At 39.6% G+C, this 18,798-nt stretch overlaps 1 long non-coding RNA gene across 1 annotated transcript in view; it reads right to left on the bottom strand.

Moving 5' to 3' along the window:
- Nucleotides 1–18,418, bottom strand: part of LOC140464047 (uncharacterized) — a 234,387-nt gene extending 215,969 nt beyond the window's left edge. Inside the window, exon 1 of the long non-coding RNA XR_011954848.1 lies at nucleotides 17,520–18,418. This is a non-coding gene — a long non-coding RNA (uncharacterized lncRNA). The remainder of the gene's footprint in view (nucleotides 1–17,519) is intronic.
- Between the last annotated feature and the right edge of the window lie 380 nt (nucleotides 18,419–18,798).

Genomic DNA, 18,798 nt, shown 5'->3' with positions numbered 1-18,798 from the left:
ATGACTGCTCAGTTTGTATTCAAGTTCCACATTCCTATCTCATCCGGACAACCTCTTGCTTATCAATCTATCCACCTTTCCCTTAAAAGTATTCAATGAAGCAGAGTGTTCAAAAGTCACACAACCCTCTGGAGAAAAAAAATTCTCCTTGTGGATGTCTAAAATGGGTGACCCTTAATTTTAAAAACAGTGTCCCCTTGTCTGAAATCATCCACCAGCGGTAACATCCTTTCCACATCCACCTTATCAAGACCGTTCAGGAACTGATACACTTGAACTCACCTCTCACCCCTATAAACTCCAGAAACAAAAAAAAACAGACCCAGTCTGTCCAACCTTTCATCTGCTCATCCAAGTATTAGTCTAGTAAATCACCTCTGAACTATCTCTAATGCATTTGCATGCTTCCATAAATAAGCAGACCAAAACTGCAAACTGTATTTGAGGTACGATCTCACAAATGCCCCTTATAAATGAAGCATAACATCCTTATTTTATTATTGATTCCTCTCATAGTAAAAGGTAGCATTCTGTTAGCCTTTTTAATTATTTGCTGGATTTGTACACTAACCTTCTGTGACTCATATACTACAACACCTAAGAACATGGTTTTGGCAATGCTGGTTACAGGATCAATATGACAGGAGATTAGGAGCATTGTCCCTTCAAATAGTACCATAGGATCTTTCACATCTACCAGAGAGTAAACACAAACAGGAAAAGGCCATTTGGCTATTCAAACCTGCTGCCATCTTATTAAATAAAATTTGATGTTAACACGGACCTCATGAAATTGCCTCATGATCAAAAATCTAGTTAATCACAGTTCAGAAAATGTATATTGACCCAATATTCACAGCATTGTGTGGGAAAAGACATTCCAGAATTTCACACCCTTTGAAAATACGCATCTCCATTTCAGTCTTGACTGGCCTAGATAGAATAAGTTTACACGCCTTCGTATTGTATTCCTCCAAAACAGGAAGTGAAAGTACCTGTCTCTGCACTAAATCAAATGCCTTTATTAATCAACTATATCACACACAGCTTTCTAAGCTCGCGAGAACACAAACCTTGCCATCCACACTAATTAAGCAGTTAAACCATGATATCAGGCCTCAGTTTACTATCTCCTCTGAAAGATGACACCTCCGATAATGCAGCATTGCCTCAGTACTGCATTGAATTGCTCAAGTCTCTGGGAGCAGAAGATGGAACCCCAGGGTCACAGAACTACCACAAAGCAATGGTCAACTTTCATGTTTCAAACCACAACTATATCAACTTGCTGTTCAATGTGGTTAACTTGAGAATTGTAAAGAATCAGCAAATACATCACTTCTATCTTTGCGATACTTCTGCAGTAGCTAACGTGCCACGGATGTGGAATTTTCTGAACCCCAAACAACAAGATCTATACCCAGCTGAAAATACAACAAAACACCAAAATTATCTCAAAATTGATGGAACATTATTCTGCTTTCCTCCTACTGATGCAGTATTGAAGGAGTGCAGCATGTCTTACAGTTGAGCGATTATACCAAAGCCCCATTTGCCGATACAGGTACAAATATAGTCCCACAGAAATTCTAAAAGTTCACCCATATCCTAACCAGACCAACATCACTAATTGTCGTTAGTAAGTCCTTCACTCCATTGCCAAACAGCAATGTTACAACATACAAATTGACTGCAACTGTGCAGGTAAATGTGAACAACGACTGCACTTCAAAATCAACTCAACGGCTGCAGTTGCAATGTCATGAAGTGGTAACGATTCTATGTCTAATTTTACCTCTTCATCTTTCTCTCCTACCCCCAGGCTGACTGGTCTACGTTAGCCTACAATTCCACATGCACAAGTCACCTTTCAATACCCGAACCAAGGTCTCTTAGAGAAGAGAAATTTAAGACTTGGCAGCGTTTTTCAAATTGTGAGAGGTCTAGTCAGAATGCACAGAGAGAAATGGTTCCCATTCATTAAAAGATGAAAAGTAAGAAGGGACAAACTAAAATTAATTTGCGAAAAAAGCAAGTGCAATGTGTGAGAAAAAGGACTTGAGCACTTTGTAGTGAGGGCCTGGAACACAAGGTGTAGAAGTGGGTGAAGGAAAGTTCAACTGAGGTATTCAAGAGGACATTAGAGGACCATATGAATAGAAACATTGGTGCAGGGCTCTGGGCAAAAGAATGACATTAGGTTATAATGCTCATTTGATGAGCTGGTGCAGATTTGATGGGCCAAATGATCTCCTTCTGTCCCAAAACAATTCTGATGATTCTGTGAATATGGAACTGTTTATCCGAGAACAAAAGGGAATCATAGCTGAACCCAATTAACCTTTTAGACGGGGACCACCTTTGGTCAATAGCCACCAATTTTTAGGAAATGGGAAGTCTGGTCAATGTATCCCTTCTTAAACCAACAATTGTTGAGGTGTGCACCTAACTGCCTAAAGATGCGAAACTAAAACTTGGGATCATATTCGTCTGTAGTTCCATTTTACAAAAGAGATCCACATTATTATCGAAAGACACCAGAGGAGTTTGATTAAACTGAATGATTAAATTCTTTTGAAATGATGCAAAGACAGAAATGTGCAGCAAAACGTAAGATTCTGCACCAAATCTAGTGTTCCTTTCAAACCAGAGAATATAACAAACAGTATGAAAGCTTCTGCATTGAGAATCACTCTATAATCGACTTGGCTCAATAAGTCATTTACTTGAAAATGGTCATTTACTATATAATAAAAGGCAGACCCAGAACATATAAAAATTTCACTTTGTAGTTTTGACATTAATTTTTCCCTCCCGAGACTCATGCCATGTTAGGTTTGCTTTCTGTTCCAATTTCATCTAAAAGTCTCCATGCTCAAGAATGCAGGTTATTAGCTGGAAGCCACTCAGTATAGGCAGCCCTCCCTCAGAACAAACACCTCAGCTGTTCACTCTTGAAACAAAAGGTGCTTTTTTTTTCTTCCCAAGGGTCAGCATATTTTAATCATATGTGTGCCTGTTTGCACATTGGACCCAGGCTCATTCTAGCTCTTTGGGTGCTTATAACTCTCCAAACAAGCTCCACATTGTTTTGCTACACCAATAAACGACAACTCCCCGCACTGACACACTTTAAAGTTGCTTAAATGGGCCTTTTCTTTTTTGATATAGAAAGCTTGTATTCTACTCGCTTTGTACATTATAAGAGGGCTGAAGCAGAGCATTGTTAGTGAACTATTTCACACAGGATTGAGGTGAAACCAGTGCCAAAAAAGAGCAGTTAATTCAACTAAAATCTCTTCGTACATTCCCGACAGTTTATCATCAAATACATCTTTAAAAAAAAGAGTAATTGTGGCATTCCACCCATACATATGCTGCAGAAGCAGAGTATTTAAATATGTGCAACTCTACAGCACATTGGAGTTCCTGCTGTTGGTTGTCAGATCAGTTCATGTTGGGAGTCAAAATGTTTGAGCACTCTTTAAATTTATAGCACATTTATAGACAGACTATGGAAAACAATGGAGTAAGGAGGAGGTGGAAAGACCCATTCTGTAAAATATGTGATCTATCCAGTTCCACTTAACTGGATGACTGGTGGAGTAGAGTTTATTTTGAGTCTAAGTGCTACTTTCACTGCATAAAAAATTGGATACCTAGTTGAAGCCAACCATTAAATGGTTGGACAGAGTCAACCTGGTTCTTGGTTGACAAGGGCCAATACCACAAATCAGTCATTAGATTTTGGACTCATTGGCACGAATTGGCTTCAGAATGTCTGGCATAGATAATATTATTAATGTTGCACCATCGAAACTAAAAGCAGGAGGTGCTGTCCGCAAAACATTGTTGCTTCATTGTGAAGAGAGGTTTCCGATTGTTTTGTGCCGGAGTTCAAAGTGGTTAATGTTCAGATTGAATGACTGAAATGAAAACACACCAATGAATTACGTTCACTCATCAGTCAGTACCACTGTGTAACCCAAAATGTACAGATATCTTTGGGTTCTGGATGGACCAAACACATTAAAAAAAAATTTCTCATCATTCATTATTATGGAGACTGCCAGGTATAATGAAAGATTGTGACAATTGCTATTAAACATTCATAGTTAAAATGCCCCTTATTCACTGTGAACAGTAGTGTACATCTGCAACTGTTTGGAAAGCACTGAAAAACCAGCTGATAGTATAGCAAGATCAATGTCTGCATGTTTTATTATCACTTTGAAATGAAGTCAGAAGTCACACAATTGTGTTTATTTGAAATCACAAGCTCTCAGAGTACTGCTCCTTTATCAGGTGAAATGACTTCTGACTTTCTCTACCCCTATCCAATACCGGCATCTCCACATCAATTTGTGAAATGAGACAGAGGGGATTTTCTAATGACATAATTATAATATATTTATAAAATCTGGAAAATCATTTCACTTAAAGCTGATCCTTGATCTCTAAAAGTCAGACTGGACTTGAAACATTAACTCTGTTTCTCTCTCCATAGATGCTGCCAGACTTGCTAAATTTCTCCAGCATTCTCCAAGTTTATTCCTTGATTTCAGGCTTCAGATTAGTTAGATGGTTGTAATTCCATTTCTACTCAGTCAAGCTATTGGATGGAGCACTTGGAAGAAGCTGAGCTTCTGAGTTTTTAAGGTTTTATTCTTTACAATTTGCATTCAGTCCCCTCATTAGGTGATCATCATTCATATCTAAATCTCAGCAGTTATTGGTGACTGTGAAAGGGCTCAGAGATGAAGTCAATCCTGGCATCTCCTGGTTTCTGCAGATGTCATACTTGTCCCTTTGGTTTTGATTAGCTGAAAGCTAAACAGTGACCCCATTTTACTGTATCCAATCCAGAAATGCCTCAGTCACCTTTAGCAATGACACTACCTGCCCATACATTGAGATCAAGCACAAGAGTTTTTCATGGTTTTCTGATTCGTAAATGGAGACGTCATTGAAGCAGTGAAATCCCCTAGTTCTATTGCCAGAATCCATCTGTCAACAAAGCCATTGACAGTCTGTGATGATGTGCAGAAGAAGTTAGCCATTTGTTTGATCAGTTAGCTTAAAGAAAGATGATGAAGATTAGTTAACCACCATTAATAAAAGAAACATGCACATGTATCTACAAAATAAGAATGGACACAGACGGACACTCTCACTCTGTAGGATGGTTCTGCTGGAATAAAAACCAAAAATCCTGCTTAGTCATATAGAAAACATAAGCAATTTACATTTCACAGCTGAAATCAGCAGCAAAATAAAAACACATTCTGTTAATATTATAATGCTACAACCATGTGGAAGCTAGTGTTTTATTCCAGTTAGTTCAAAAAAAAAAGAAAGTTGGGCTTTTTAGGAGTTACAAACACTTTTGAAATTGCTCTTATCTTGTGTCAGACAGAATTAAGCCAATACACTTTGCTAAGCCATAGGTTAGTCACCACTAATATAACAAATCATGCAGGAATATTACCAAGTACTATAGAGACAAGGAAGGATCAATTTCATTTTCTCTCAAACTCATCTCACTCTTGACTAATATCAATGAATTGTCCTATTATTAAACACTCAAATGCTTCAACACAATCAATCAATGTCTAGGCCAGGACCTTTACTGTACGGTGTTTCTATTATTCTGAACAGTATTCAAAAGGAGTGCTCTAATGTAAACAACATTCCTTTTTAAAAAGGAGTGTAGTACAGGAGTTAATAGAAGGAACAGATGAGACAAGACAGTAAGTTGCTAACTTCTCTCAAGAAAATTAACATTGCTTATGTAAATGAATACATTTTACCACACCATGTGAGACACAAAGAAAAGGAGATTTTTTTTCCAGTTCAGGATGGCAGTATTAGCCTCAGTGGAGCAACAAAATCCTTGAGCACCAGATTTCACCAGTATAACAAATTATCAATCAGAATCTCTCAAGCAGTCACAGATCATGTTGGAAACACCTGTGTTCACCTGCTTTTTATTTGAACAACATGTGCAGAACTCAACAGATATAATCAGTCCATAATTGCACACCAGGATGCCAGGCTGTACATATCATTGGGAGGTGCCAGTGTTGGACTGGGGTGGACAAAGTTAAAAATCACACAACACCAGGTTATGGTCCAACAGGTTTATTTGGAAACACAAGCTTCCGGAGCACTGCTCCTTCGTCAGGCGGTTAAGCAGCACTTCGAAAGCTAATGCTTCCTAATACACCTGTTGCATTATAATCTGGTGTTAAGTGATGTTTTAACTTTGTCTGTGCTTAGTAACTATCTGTTGCAGTTTTTCTTCCATAGAGAATAACTAATCACACATTACCCGGTTATGAATTGATTTGACCAGCTGTACAAGAATCTCCACTGCTATCTCAACTTGTTGCAGACAACTTCCGGCAGAGCCTGCATTAAATGGTGTGGTTTTGAAATCACCTAAAGCCAACATAACAGAGTGTATCCTTGAACTATACCATTAAGTCGCATGGAGAGATGACACTGAATGACTGCCAATCCAAAGTGGATCCATTAGTAAAAGAATACCCCTACTGAGGACATAGCAGGAATGAAAGTAAGAGTGCAAACACAATGCAAAAAAAAACCAATCAGCAGTATACAATGTTCTGTTAAAATCTACAACCCAAGAAAGTTTGTATTATTTGACTGTCTTGTCACAACACTTCAGTGGTCCAGGACATTCAGCCTCGGACCTTCGGGTGACCATCCTCCAAGGTGGACTTCGGGACAGGTAGCAGAGAAAAGTGGCCGAACAGAGGCTGATAGCTAAGTTCAGTACCCATACGGGAGGGCCTCAACCGGGACCTTGGTGGGGTGAATTTGTACTTGCAGGATTACATTGTACTTTGCTCAAAAACTGCATGAATTTATGTAAAACTCCATTATCTCACTTTTTAAGATTAGAATCAATCTAAACATCATGGCATAGACAGAGAACACAGGGGGCCCAACACCTTCAACATATTGTCCAGCTATCACCATTGTTAACAGCTAACCCGAGAATGCAACTTTTTTTTTTAAAAGTTTTTGTGATTTACACATGAAAGAAGTGAAACTATCACTGTATTCTAACAGATAAAAGGCTTAACAATCAATTTTTCAATGTATAATATCAGTTACATCACACTGTAAATTTTTGCTATAAATTCTGTATTAGGATTGAGCTCTCCACTATCACCTGATGAAGGAGCGTCGTTCCAAAAGCTAGTGTGCTTCCAATTACACTTGTTGGACAATAACCTGGTGTTGTGTGATTTTTTTTAACTTTGTCACAATGAGAGTTGCTGGTTAAATATGTGAAGCTGACTAAACAACACAAAACTCCTTCGGGTTACAAACAACATGATTTTTATTTTCCTTGTTGGCCTTTTCAAGGAGAATTGAACACAAATATTATTAATTCACTGGATCAATAAGAATCAAATAGGAGTTACTTCCCACACTACAGCAGAAAATGGAAGGAACATTTGGATGTAATGCCAGAGGGAGCATAGAAAAGCTGTGATCAGTTCAGATTTGCAAACCAGTGACAGCAGTTTTTCAGAGTTGAAATGGGTTGCTATTGCAGCTATGACATTAATGCAAGTATGGAAACTGTTCTGTTTCCAATTGTGCCAGGATAGTCATTGGCACAGGACTAATGCTGCTTTGCCCTTGCTTAGGTTTTCATTTGGGTGGGTTTGTTATTAGCAGATTGCTGTAATGGCTCTCCTACCCTTTACTCGCCATGACAACAAAAACACACACTTTGTGCACTCTGGTGTTAAGCTTTTGCATCTTTTTGCTGTGAACAACACATTTCTGAACCAAAGAACCTTATCGGCCAACACAGACTTGGTACCAGAACTGTTACAGCTCCATTGTTCGGATAGGTCAAAATCTATTGGAGGCAAAGGGTTCATTGATTGTTACTCAGAAAAGCCCGTCAGAATGTTTATTTGAACTGGATAGACCAACTCATTTTTCAACACCAGAGTAGCTTCAATACCTGATGACATAAGCACACTTAAACTTCAGTTTCTCTGAGAAAGATTTCTTCCCTCTTGGTCAACAAAGAATAAAAAGGTATTTTGTAATTATATCCAGGGATTTTTCAGGAGCTGGAACATTTTTAAAACAGTTTGTTTAACCACAGTAATACAACGCATGCTTATGAATAACCATCATCAAGCAGTGAAAATATTTTATGTAAATTTTATGCTTTTTGCCTCTGTGAACCTTTGTAACTGTTTAATTTACAACCAGTCTGATTTTTTTTCTTCTTTCCTACAGACAGCAGCAATTTTCAGTGGATTTTTGTTTCAAAAGGGATTCATTTCCTCAAACACTCCCCCCACGGAGGGTTGAACGGGATGGGGGGGTGGGGGGGGGGGTAATGGTGGAAAATAATTGGCATCAGTGGCAACTCAGAATTCATACACTGACGAGCAAAGGTTCCAGTTTGACCTTCTGTCTGTAGTAGGTGCACTGCAACTGGCTGTAATCTTAGCTCAGAGGAATGGAAGATCAGCCTAGGTTCCAAATCATTGATTTGATTTAATTTAAATTTATTATTGTCACATGTACCTAGGCACACTGAAGAAAGTGTACGCAGTACAGGCAGATCATAACATACAAAAGTCACAGGTGATTGAACCGTGCAAGGAACGCAAAGTTGATCGCTAACCACAAATATAAACCACCCTCCACTGGAAATACAGAAGATCAGGTTTCACCATGGTGCATACGCAAAATTCATACTTTTGCCTGTCCAAAGTAACCAACCTCACAAATGAATAGTGCCTGTATGAGTGAGGTCACCTGCGGTACAGGGAAAAAGGTGTCAACCAGAACTAAATCCCTTTAGAATGTAAAAGGTGGTTAGAAATGAAAGGCGGTTCTGGGATTGGGGAGGGCAGGGGATAGACGTCAAGTAAAAAAAAAAGCTGACGAAATGGTAGTTGTGTGAAAGCAGTTAAAATAACGCAAGTGGGCAAATGGAGACTGGCCAGAAGCACTCAGCTCCAGTAGCGAGCCCTCACACTGGTCAAGAGCAACATGATTTAGAGTGCCCACCATCCTGCGTGAAATGCTGTTTTGTTAGAGCCTGCTCATAGACACAAAGTCTGTCTTTGTCTCCAGCGGAAAAAGGAATTTTTTTTCAGGGCCTGACCGAGTTTACATGACACTCCAGCACTCTTTGTAAACTCACATTTTCAGAGTGTCGGACAATGAAAACAATCCAGATAGTCACTTGGCATTAGACAGTTGCCTCTCTTAAACAGAGAAAAAAATGCCTGTTGGAAGAAATTTTAATGAGGGGGTCAGTGGAAAGGGGAAGCTGGAGGAATATACTGCAGCCTGACAGAGGGTCTCTGTCAGACTGCAAACTGAGAACTCTGAGTCAGTTACAAACGCTTCAAAATAGTCCCTTTTTTTAAAATGCCATGAAAACAGAGCGTCTATGTCTGCTTCACAAGGGAAAACAAAAAAAAACTTCCTACCGTCCGAAATCATCGCAATCAAAGGCATCTTGTGCTGCCACTTGCATTTGCCTCCACTTGTGCTTGGTCTTTGAAAATATATTTGGAGGAGGATTCCAATGCTTTGAGAGGGCATCACTTCATATACAGTACATTACATCACTACCTCCCAGCCTAGCTGTCTAATATAAGTTCATCTTCAAAATCATTCAAGTTTATGGCTATAGAGGAAAGCATTTAAACAACAAGATTAAAGAATCGACATGAAATTAAGATGAAAGACCGGTGTGCCAAAAATGTTATTTTCCTTTCTGCAATGTCGCTAAGCTGATACATCTTTTACAGAGAGACCCAAGTACCTGTGCGTAAGGTTGGTGTTGTTTGTACAGGTTACGGGATTTGAAAGTTTTCAAACAGGAAAGTCTGGTTGCTCAATCCAACCGATGAGGTAATGATTATTTAAATTGAGTGTTAAAAACATCTAACTGGGACAAAATGGGTCTGTTCCATTTCCTTTTCTGCATAAAAGTCATAAATTTTTTAGTATTCAAAAGCAAAAAGGTTTGCAGTAGAAATATCCCACAAGGTGATGATATGTCAGTCTACATGCAGATTATTAGTCAGTAAATATGCCAGATGCAATGTCTGTTTTCTTCTTTCTGCTCCAGATTTATGACGGCTCCATGCAGCAGAAATGTATTCATAAAGCAATGTGTGTGGAAAAATGTTTTTTTTTTAATAGAACTTTTGGAGTTCCAATACACAGTCAGTATCCAAGCAGTCAATATGACTGCTCGCCTGTCAACCCCCACATGCCACAACACAGCTCCTATTCTACGAGCCTTAGTTAATCTGTTCTATGGACTAAAAGCATCTTTGTGTGATCACTGGCCCTTTATCCATTCTCCCCTTCCAAAAACAGGATCTGTCCACAACCTCCAGACACCACCACAACTACCTGCTCAACCTTGTATGAGAGAGAGAGGGTTTAAAGGCTTAAAAGTTATTCCATCTCAGTTGTCTGCAGAGTATGCTAGAAAAGAAAGAAAAAAGGGCAGAGAATTCTTTTCATTTTATTTAGGCACAAGCATTGCAGATTGAGAGAGAGAGAGAGAGTGAGCGAGAGGAAAAAAAGTGGCAGATTGTCCAATAAGTTGATATTTAATTGATGAAAAAGTTATTTGGGGATGATACATTTATTCTAGCTTGTAGTCATTTTAAATCCTTGCTGTACTAATGTTCAACGAAGTACAGAAGTAGCTGTTCAAGATTATGCATCTCTTTTGTTCTTTGTATACTTAAAATGTCACAGTAACCTCTTGGCCCTGGTGACTGGGTCTAGAGTTCTTTTTGATCTGACAAAAAAAAAAGTGTATACACATCGAAAATGGCAGTTGGCAACAAAGCATCTTATTTCATATATCTGTCAAAACCCTAGCTGCTAAGACCTAGCCACATATAGACTTACTGAGCTGGAGAAATGGAAGGGTTGAAGAGAGGGAGGGGAAGAAAATCTTGAAATTGTATTTTATTTAAAACAGGTCGCCCTTGGATTATATTGCTCATGGACGAAAACAAAGCAAAGCATTCTATTCACGTAATCTTCTGTTTGTTTGAAAGAGTGTTGTGTGGAGAATAAAAGATTAAAATGGGAGTGGGTTAAAGGAGGAGACAAGGGTGTTTTCCCCAGTCATTTCTCAGCATCAATTTGAGTCATGACACTTTTCTTTAAAATACGCACAGGGCTAATTGCCATACAGCTAGCCATACACCTGAAACTAGGTGGAAACAGGAAAATAACCAACTAACATAGTTAGAGAATACTGGGCAGCCCAGAGGCTGTAAGGCCTCAAGTCATACTCTTGCTACCACCAGGATGAAGTTTAATATTTACCTGAGAAGGCCTCTCCTTCCTGCAGACTACAAGTCATTGACCAGCATGGGCACACCCATTTTAGTCAGTAGTTAAAATGCCAATGGGGTGTCAATGGCCTTGACTTACTAAGTAGACTCCAACCTGAGTCAGACAGGTGCCATAGACACCTGAAGATCAATGCCCAGTTAAGATGGATATTGGTAGGAACCAAATGAGAATGGGTGGCAGGCATTTCAGTTTTAACCCATTGCACTCAATTGGTTAAAATCACTCCCCCTACAAGTTATACAAAAGGATATGTCCAAGTTTTAACTTATGCATATTTCTGGTACTTATTTGTATTGTGTCACAAATTTTTAAATGTGGTCAACAAGTAGAGTTACTTATGCTTATACAGGACATATGCCTGGAGAGATCGCTTCTCACTCCCAACCACACACATAATGCAAACAGACAGGACAGATGTGATGGTAAACCATTATTTAACCCTGTGCCTAAACCAGGCAAGGGAAAAAGTAAAGAAAAAGCCCTTCAGTGTGTTGCTTGCCTGTTTATATTCATATGGCAATAATGATTTGTAAACATAACCTGCTCTGCATGGACTGGAATTCCTGTCACATTTCACCAGTATTTCTAGTCCTGTATTCAGATCCACATTTTCCAAATGTGCAATCAGGGCACAGAACCTTGCCAGGAAATTATGGACATGCTCCCATGATTTTCCTTCCACTTCAAAATATTTTTAAAAACCCATAGAGTGTGCACCTGTGATGATTTCCTGAAATGCACAGCCAGCAAGCAAAGGTCACCACATGGAGCTCAGAATCAGAACATCAACCCCACTGATCACACTGGTAACACCTTCCAGCTTTAATTTTGGGTGGACTGTTGAATTCTGTTCAATACAATGCAAACTTTTGCCATTGAAGAGTACAGCATCTCACTACAAATGCAGTTCTGAAACAGGCCACCATTAAGCATATGAAAAGAAAGTTCTCTCTTCTATTTTCTATTTCTGTGGAAGCTCCTGGCTTCCAGTAAAATTAAAAGGAATAGAAGAATTCACCAGATTGGGAAGCACCAAATGTTGCTTAAAATAATTGGACTTAATCATCATTCTGTTCTGAACTCTCTCTTTCACACAGCAGGAATTCTAACATACACAACTTCACTGAGTTCATACATCTATTTTATCAAATCATACACAAAAGTTTAGAATCTGCTCATACTTAAAACTACACAACAATTGCATCTGGGAATTAATCTTTGTAACAGATGTGCTTTATATATGTTAAGAAATTAATTTTTAATCATATGTGATTTATGTGGATAGGTCACATGGAATTTCATGCAACATTTTCAGACATAGCATCTTACAGAGAGAGATTATGAAGCAATTTCTAGATATCTCTTGCAATGATTATAACTCCTCTTTGATGCGAAGGAAGATTAGATCTTATTTAATGTGACAGTTTAAAAACATCACACAAGATGCCATCATGCAAAAAATGTGTGACTGATTGGATGTATACTTCGTCCATAAAAAATTGACTGGTACTACCTATAACAAAGGGGTGTTTATTTCAGTAATCAGTAACTGTGTGTTGTCAGTCACAAAATAATTCATAAACATTTTCAACACATTTCAAACATTGAGAGATGCTAGAACAATGTTTGCTTTTCTTTAATGGAATCAAATAAATTATATCCAAAAATGCTTTAACACAAATGAAATAAATACAATAGCAATTAACTACAGTAAAACTACTGCAGTTTTAAACACCTTGAAAGGTTTCAGATTGAAAAATTGGCCTAAAGGTACAACTACTAACAAAAATGATTATCACCCCAAGGAATATGGTACAGAGGCTACACAAAAAGTACAGCTACCCATGTCACCACAATCCTTATTTACCCTGGTTCTTAGCCCAACATCAAATCCTGGGGATGCAGTCATTTAAATTATTCAGTTCATACTTGTGGTACTTGCAAGAATACTTCAATTGTGCCCATCCCAATCTTTTGAAAGGTGGAGCCATCCACAGCCACCCCTAGCTACCTCGTACCTCAAAAGGCTCAAAGAAAATTTTTTTTAAAAACTTACTTTTCTGTTTAAGGGGGTGCCACTTCAGATTCTAATTCATATTTTGGTGCCAAACTTCTTCTAGCATTCTCAGAGTTAAGGAATGTAATTGCTATAAAAATGCTGTTGTCCAAATGTTTCTGTGCTGACACAGGTTTAAGGTATTGTGCAGGTGCTCTGTACCTCAAATGTCTGGGATTAAATATTCTTTTAACAAGCAGCTCTTATGTAATACACCATTCCCTCGGACTTCCTGTCAGAGATCTGGAGACCTTTCAATATTTCTTTCCAAGTCATGCTTAGGATCAGCCAAGTCTAGCTGAAGGCAGCACTGTTTCAATGAATTAACATTTAAAACATCATTCATTTAACCTCAATCTAAACACAAATATTATGGGAAAAGAGGTATCTAATAGTCCAATGGGAGACTTTGCCAACATTGGTGTGGGAGCAGTAATGCAATGCCTGCTAAAACAAAACTACAATCTGAATTCTTCACGAAATGAAAAGATTATCATTGCCTGTATTAATTTGCCGAAAAAGACTAATGACTTTGAGACAGAACTGGAAAAACAGGCTTATACTGTAGTAGTGACATTTGGAAACGTTTATTTACCCTGAATGTGTCAAAACACAACCACCATTGTTGTGAACTTTCAAGATGATTAATCACAACTCTTCTTTCAAACAAGTATAGACTATTTGGCCCTTCACAAGTATATTACAAATAAGAGTCCTCGATCATCATTTGATTCAAAAGTTGCACTTTCAAGTAATAGGGAACCTGGTGAACTGCAATGTTGCCTAAAGCAAATGAATACTTTCAAATAATTATAACACTAGTTCCAGACACAATTTAACAATCATGATTACAGCCAAGGTCAACAGAGCCTGGATGCACAAATTAGTTCAAGGAAGCTACTTGATACTTGCATCTTATGTCCAACTCCCCCAACAGAAGGGCCACCCATGTCATGAATATATTGTTAAATTCTCTCTAGCTGGGGAAGTTCCACAATGTGCTGATGTTGTAATTTTGGAACACTATGTACACTTCAGCACAGACCGGAGTATGGCAGCAAAATAAATGTGTTTGGGAAAACAGTGTGACCATATTCGCTAAATTTCTAAAAGCGGGCTTTCTCCATTACCCAGAGTAAGGAATAACAACACAAACCAAGTTTTCAATAGTTTCTCAACAAGTACTTGTTTAACAATACTGCTCCTCTGGCAGTATGAGAAACTACCTTTGACTTTTGGCTGTATGCCATTGCATCACATCTTTAGTTATCTGCTGCTGCCAGTGTTGACGCTTGCTCTGGCACAACATATTATTTTGTCATAAAGAAGACAGGCTTTCAATCACTCAGATTGGTTTGGACCATTTGCAAGTTCAGAGGTGTAATATGTTCCATGACATTTGCTTTGTGTCTAAGCAGCAGTTAACAGATGTGTGTGTTTTTTTTAGTATTTAAGTTAAAACAAACACCTTCTTATGTCTGTCACAAAAAGAATTTGCTGGGGAAAATCGTCAATTACATGAATGCTTTCGCTTCTGTATGAAGACAAAATCATTCAGCCCATTAAAGTGCTGAGTAAATGATGTCAGTGGTCCAGGAGGTGGTGATCATTTTTGGTTGCACTTGGTTAGCACTTACAAGTGCAGACATCTGCTAAATGTATAATTCATATAGAATAGCTAATATTAAAAATTGTAGCTACACTAGGAGTGATTGGGTTTTCAAACCAAGTTCAGAAGACAATTCATTGATGAGAGTAGGAGAGCTGTATTTTGGAAAAAGTACTTTTTTTCCATGACAGAAAACTGTTTCCATCAATTCCACAATGCAAGACATCAGGTTGTCAGTCACATTATAGGTTACAGTGACATAAACATTTAAAATTAAACTCACATCAACTGACGGTTATCTATACTTCTCCAGTTTAGTCACATCATACATTTCATATTACATGCGCACACAAAATATATACAAATTTGAAGGTAGCAACACAACAGTGAAGAAAAGAAACAATGTGCATCTGACGTAGATGAGTGACCTATAGCCAAAGGAAATTTCACTAACTATAGTTTAGGGAGGCCCAGTACTGGTGTGGGATTGAATCTACAATACCTACCTGGTGTCATGATAATCTGTTTCCAAGGTGTGAAGCCTTTCAGATTTTATGTTAGATTACCAGAAACTGAAGAGAATAACCATCTTAGATCTCATTTGTGATCCTGTAAAAACAGGTGTTTGGTCATGGGACATCAATCCCTTCCCCCAGCTCCAGGAAAGAAAAGGAAAAGGAAACCAAAACAAAATCTCAGTTGTCTGCTGACACATAACTATGTTACCCCAGACATGACGTTTGTGCTGCGAGGGACATGAGAAGTCAAATAGGGAAACGCAATAAGGTCCATTTCATTTGAGGTGGGGGAATATTACATGACAGTATAGACAGATCAGCACACACTCTCGACTCTGATCTCCAGCATCTGCAGTCCTCACTTTCTCCTAACAGATCGAGGCCCACAAACTCACACTTCAGGATTGGTTAGGTCTCAAATGTACCAATCTATAGTATTGCAGACTAAAACACCCAACAATGCACTGTACATTCATAATGACACAATCAATACGCTGTCTACTGTAACACAATCTCAAAGCATTGTAAAGGAAAGGGTTGAGAGGTTTACTCCCACATTCTGACAGGGGGATTTCTTCAGCACTTCAGTCAGTCAGAGGGGAAAATCTATATCTCCAATGCCTATTCATGGTCCATTCTTGTATCTTGTGAATTCTAACAAAGCTGAACTGGCGAGATCACCAGATGGCATTCCCTTTTAAATCCCGAGTTTGAAAAATGCTTAATCAGATGGTAACCGACTGGAGTGTATAATGAAGCAATGGTGGTGAGACAGAACGGTCAGTCCAAAGCCTCTGGCATCCGCAGTCGAACGGCGAAGTCTGAAGTTGGGAAGCGGGGGACACTGCTCCCATTCGCTGACTCCTGCCCATCCTATAAAAGCTGAACTGTACAGTGCGCTGACAGGTGCATGTGCAAACCTCAGTGCATGGGTGGGAGGTTGCCAACAATGGAAATGACTGCTATCTGACTCTGGCCATTCAGACCAGGTCCCTACCCCCACCCAAGGGTAAATGTGTTTGTGGTGGGCGGGGACAGGAGACAAGGTGAAAACAGCTCGATTGGTCCCAGAACCGCTAGAGGATAATACAGCTTGCAGATATCGTTTGAAATAAATCCTCATTCGCCCTGATGCTTTACTGAGCAAGCTGTCCAGGAACAACGACGAGATTTCACTGAGTGACGCCAGTTTATGCCAAAACGATTAATCGTTCTTTTGAAAACAAAATGTTTCCAAAAATCCATTCTTATTCGTGAGAAGCGCTGACCTTCACGTCCCTGAGAACACCGAATGAATTTTAGTTGGAGGATATTCGAGTCTGAAAGCAAGTTTTGTCATTTTTACTTTTAAAAGGGTACGCGGCATTGACAATGATTCCGTTTTCAAGGCCAAGACACAGAGGCTTTTTTTTGTTTTCCTTTAAACATTTTTTTAAATCGTTTGGAAATGAAAAGATGGATGAAAAGCTGACTCTCAGATCCGAAATCAGCATTTTTGACCCACAAGAATCCTGTCTAAGTCTACCTGAGCCACGTGTACATCGTAAGCCGGGAGGAAGCTGGTTAATTATGCTTTATGTCATAGCAAGCAGCGAGGAAATAGTTAAAGGCAGGAACCCGCTAAAACCCAGTTTGAACAAACTCAGTGAAACACAGTACAATGTAACATATTGTATGTGCGTGGAGCCATATACTGTCACAATAACCCACTGTAGCACTCACTCTTTCAATTAAGCTTCATCAAAGGGCCTTTGTAATCCATTAATCTTGAAAGGCACCAGATAAGGGGTTATTTTAATAAGATATTGCCCACGTAAGTGATCAGCTTCAACAGCTTCGTTGTTTGAAAACAAAAGAATCAGTCATCGATTTCAATACCTGCTGAATTACCAATACTGTACATTTTTTTGTACTGAAACACACTTACCTTTTAAACAACGCCAAAGCAAAACGTAGTAACAATCCACATTATCCTACTGAGAATTAAATCCACATCGCCTCCTCTAATACATCCCAGGGTCTTCAATACATCATCTGGATATAATATCCTCGGAGTTCCATCTATCCCACTCAATGGCGACGTTAATCCATATGGCAAGGGCATTCCAAAAGCGTGCAACATATTCCAGATTTTTTTTGGGGGGGGGGGGGGGGGGAAGGGGAAAAGAGGGTAATAATTTCCTAACAGCCATCCGCATAATTCCAGATAGAAACCACACTGCACATCTCCACGCTTGATGATCCTGACCATGATATTTCCATGTTCCTGATACAAGAATACACCCCAAAACACCTCCAAATGAAAACGGTCCAACTCCCAACAATCCGAGGAAAGTCCCGCAATAATTTTCCATCAGCAGAGCCAATAGTCCCATGAGAGCTGCAAGTGCTTTGAATCAGTGATTCCCATCATCTTAACTCAATATTGCATCAGTGTTCCCAACCGTGCAGGGGAGCATCCAAGTGTGTGTGTGCCCGGGGGGGGGGGGGGGCGGGCAGCGAAGAAAGAAAAGAAAGAGGTCAAAATAATCCATCATCTTGAAAAGAAATCCACATATCCAGCCATCTGGTGGATTCCAATAATCCTACGAATGTTGTCACATCTGGGATGGTGGTAAATGCATACACAAAGGTCCAAAGATTCTGGGTAAAAATCGTTCTAGATGTTCAGTCAGGAGCAGTCGGCAGCTGTTGCTATTGTCCCTGGCTGTCTTCCTTCCAGCTCCAGTGAGTAGTGTTCTCTTGGATGGAGCTGCATCCCCAGGTTTCTGTATGTAATTTGCAGAGAGCGAAGCTCCCTCTCCGCCTGGCTGCCTGGCTGCAGCGACTGACTGTGACGGTGAACCCTACACTGACTATAAAGCCAGGCGCTCAACCGAACCTGCTGCACCAGCGGCCACTGAACGCAAGCCTTCTCCATCTTCCCCCCGCCCCCAAACGCGACCTATTGACCAATCCGAGACAAATGGGAGGCGGGGCTTCGGCGGACATAGCTGCGCCCGCCGGGAATTGTAGTTCAAACCGTTCAGCCAGCCGGCGCTGAGGAACGGCGCAAGGAACTACAAAGACCGGCCGGCAGCGCGCGCGCAAGCGCATGGACACCTGACAAATACCCAGCCCCTTTCTCTAAGGCTAGTTCAAGGTGGGTTTACTCAGCCTCTGAGGTAACCTATTTCGGGGACCTATTATTCGTGTCCCTGTCTCCG

Source organism: Chiloscyllium punctatum, chromosome 39, assembly GCF_047496795.1.
Source record: "Chiloscyllium punctatum isolate Juve2018m chromosome 39, sChiPun1.3, whole genome shotgun sequence".
Lineage (NCBI taxonomy): Eukaryota > Metazoa > Chordata > Chondrichthyes > Orectolobiformes > Hemiscylliidae > Chiloscyllium > Chiloscyllium punctatum.
The sequence above is the reverse complement of the archived record's forward strand: the minus strand, read 5'-3'. Positions and strand labels throughout refer to the sequence as shown.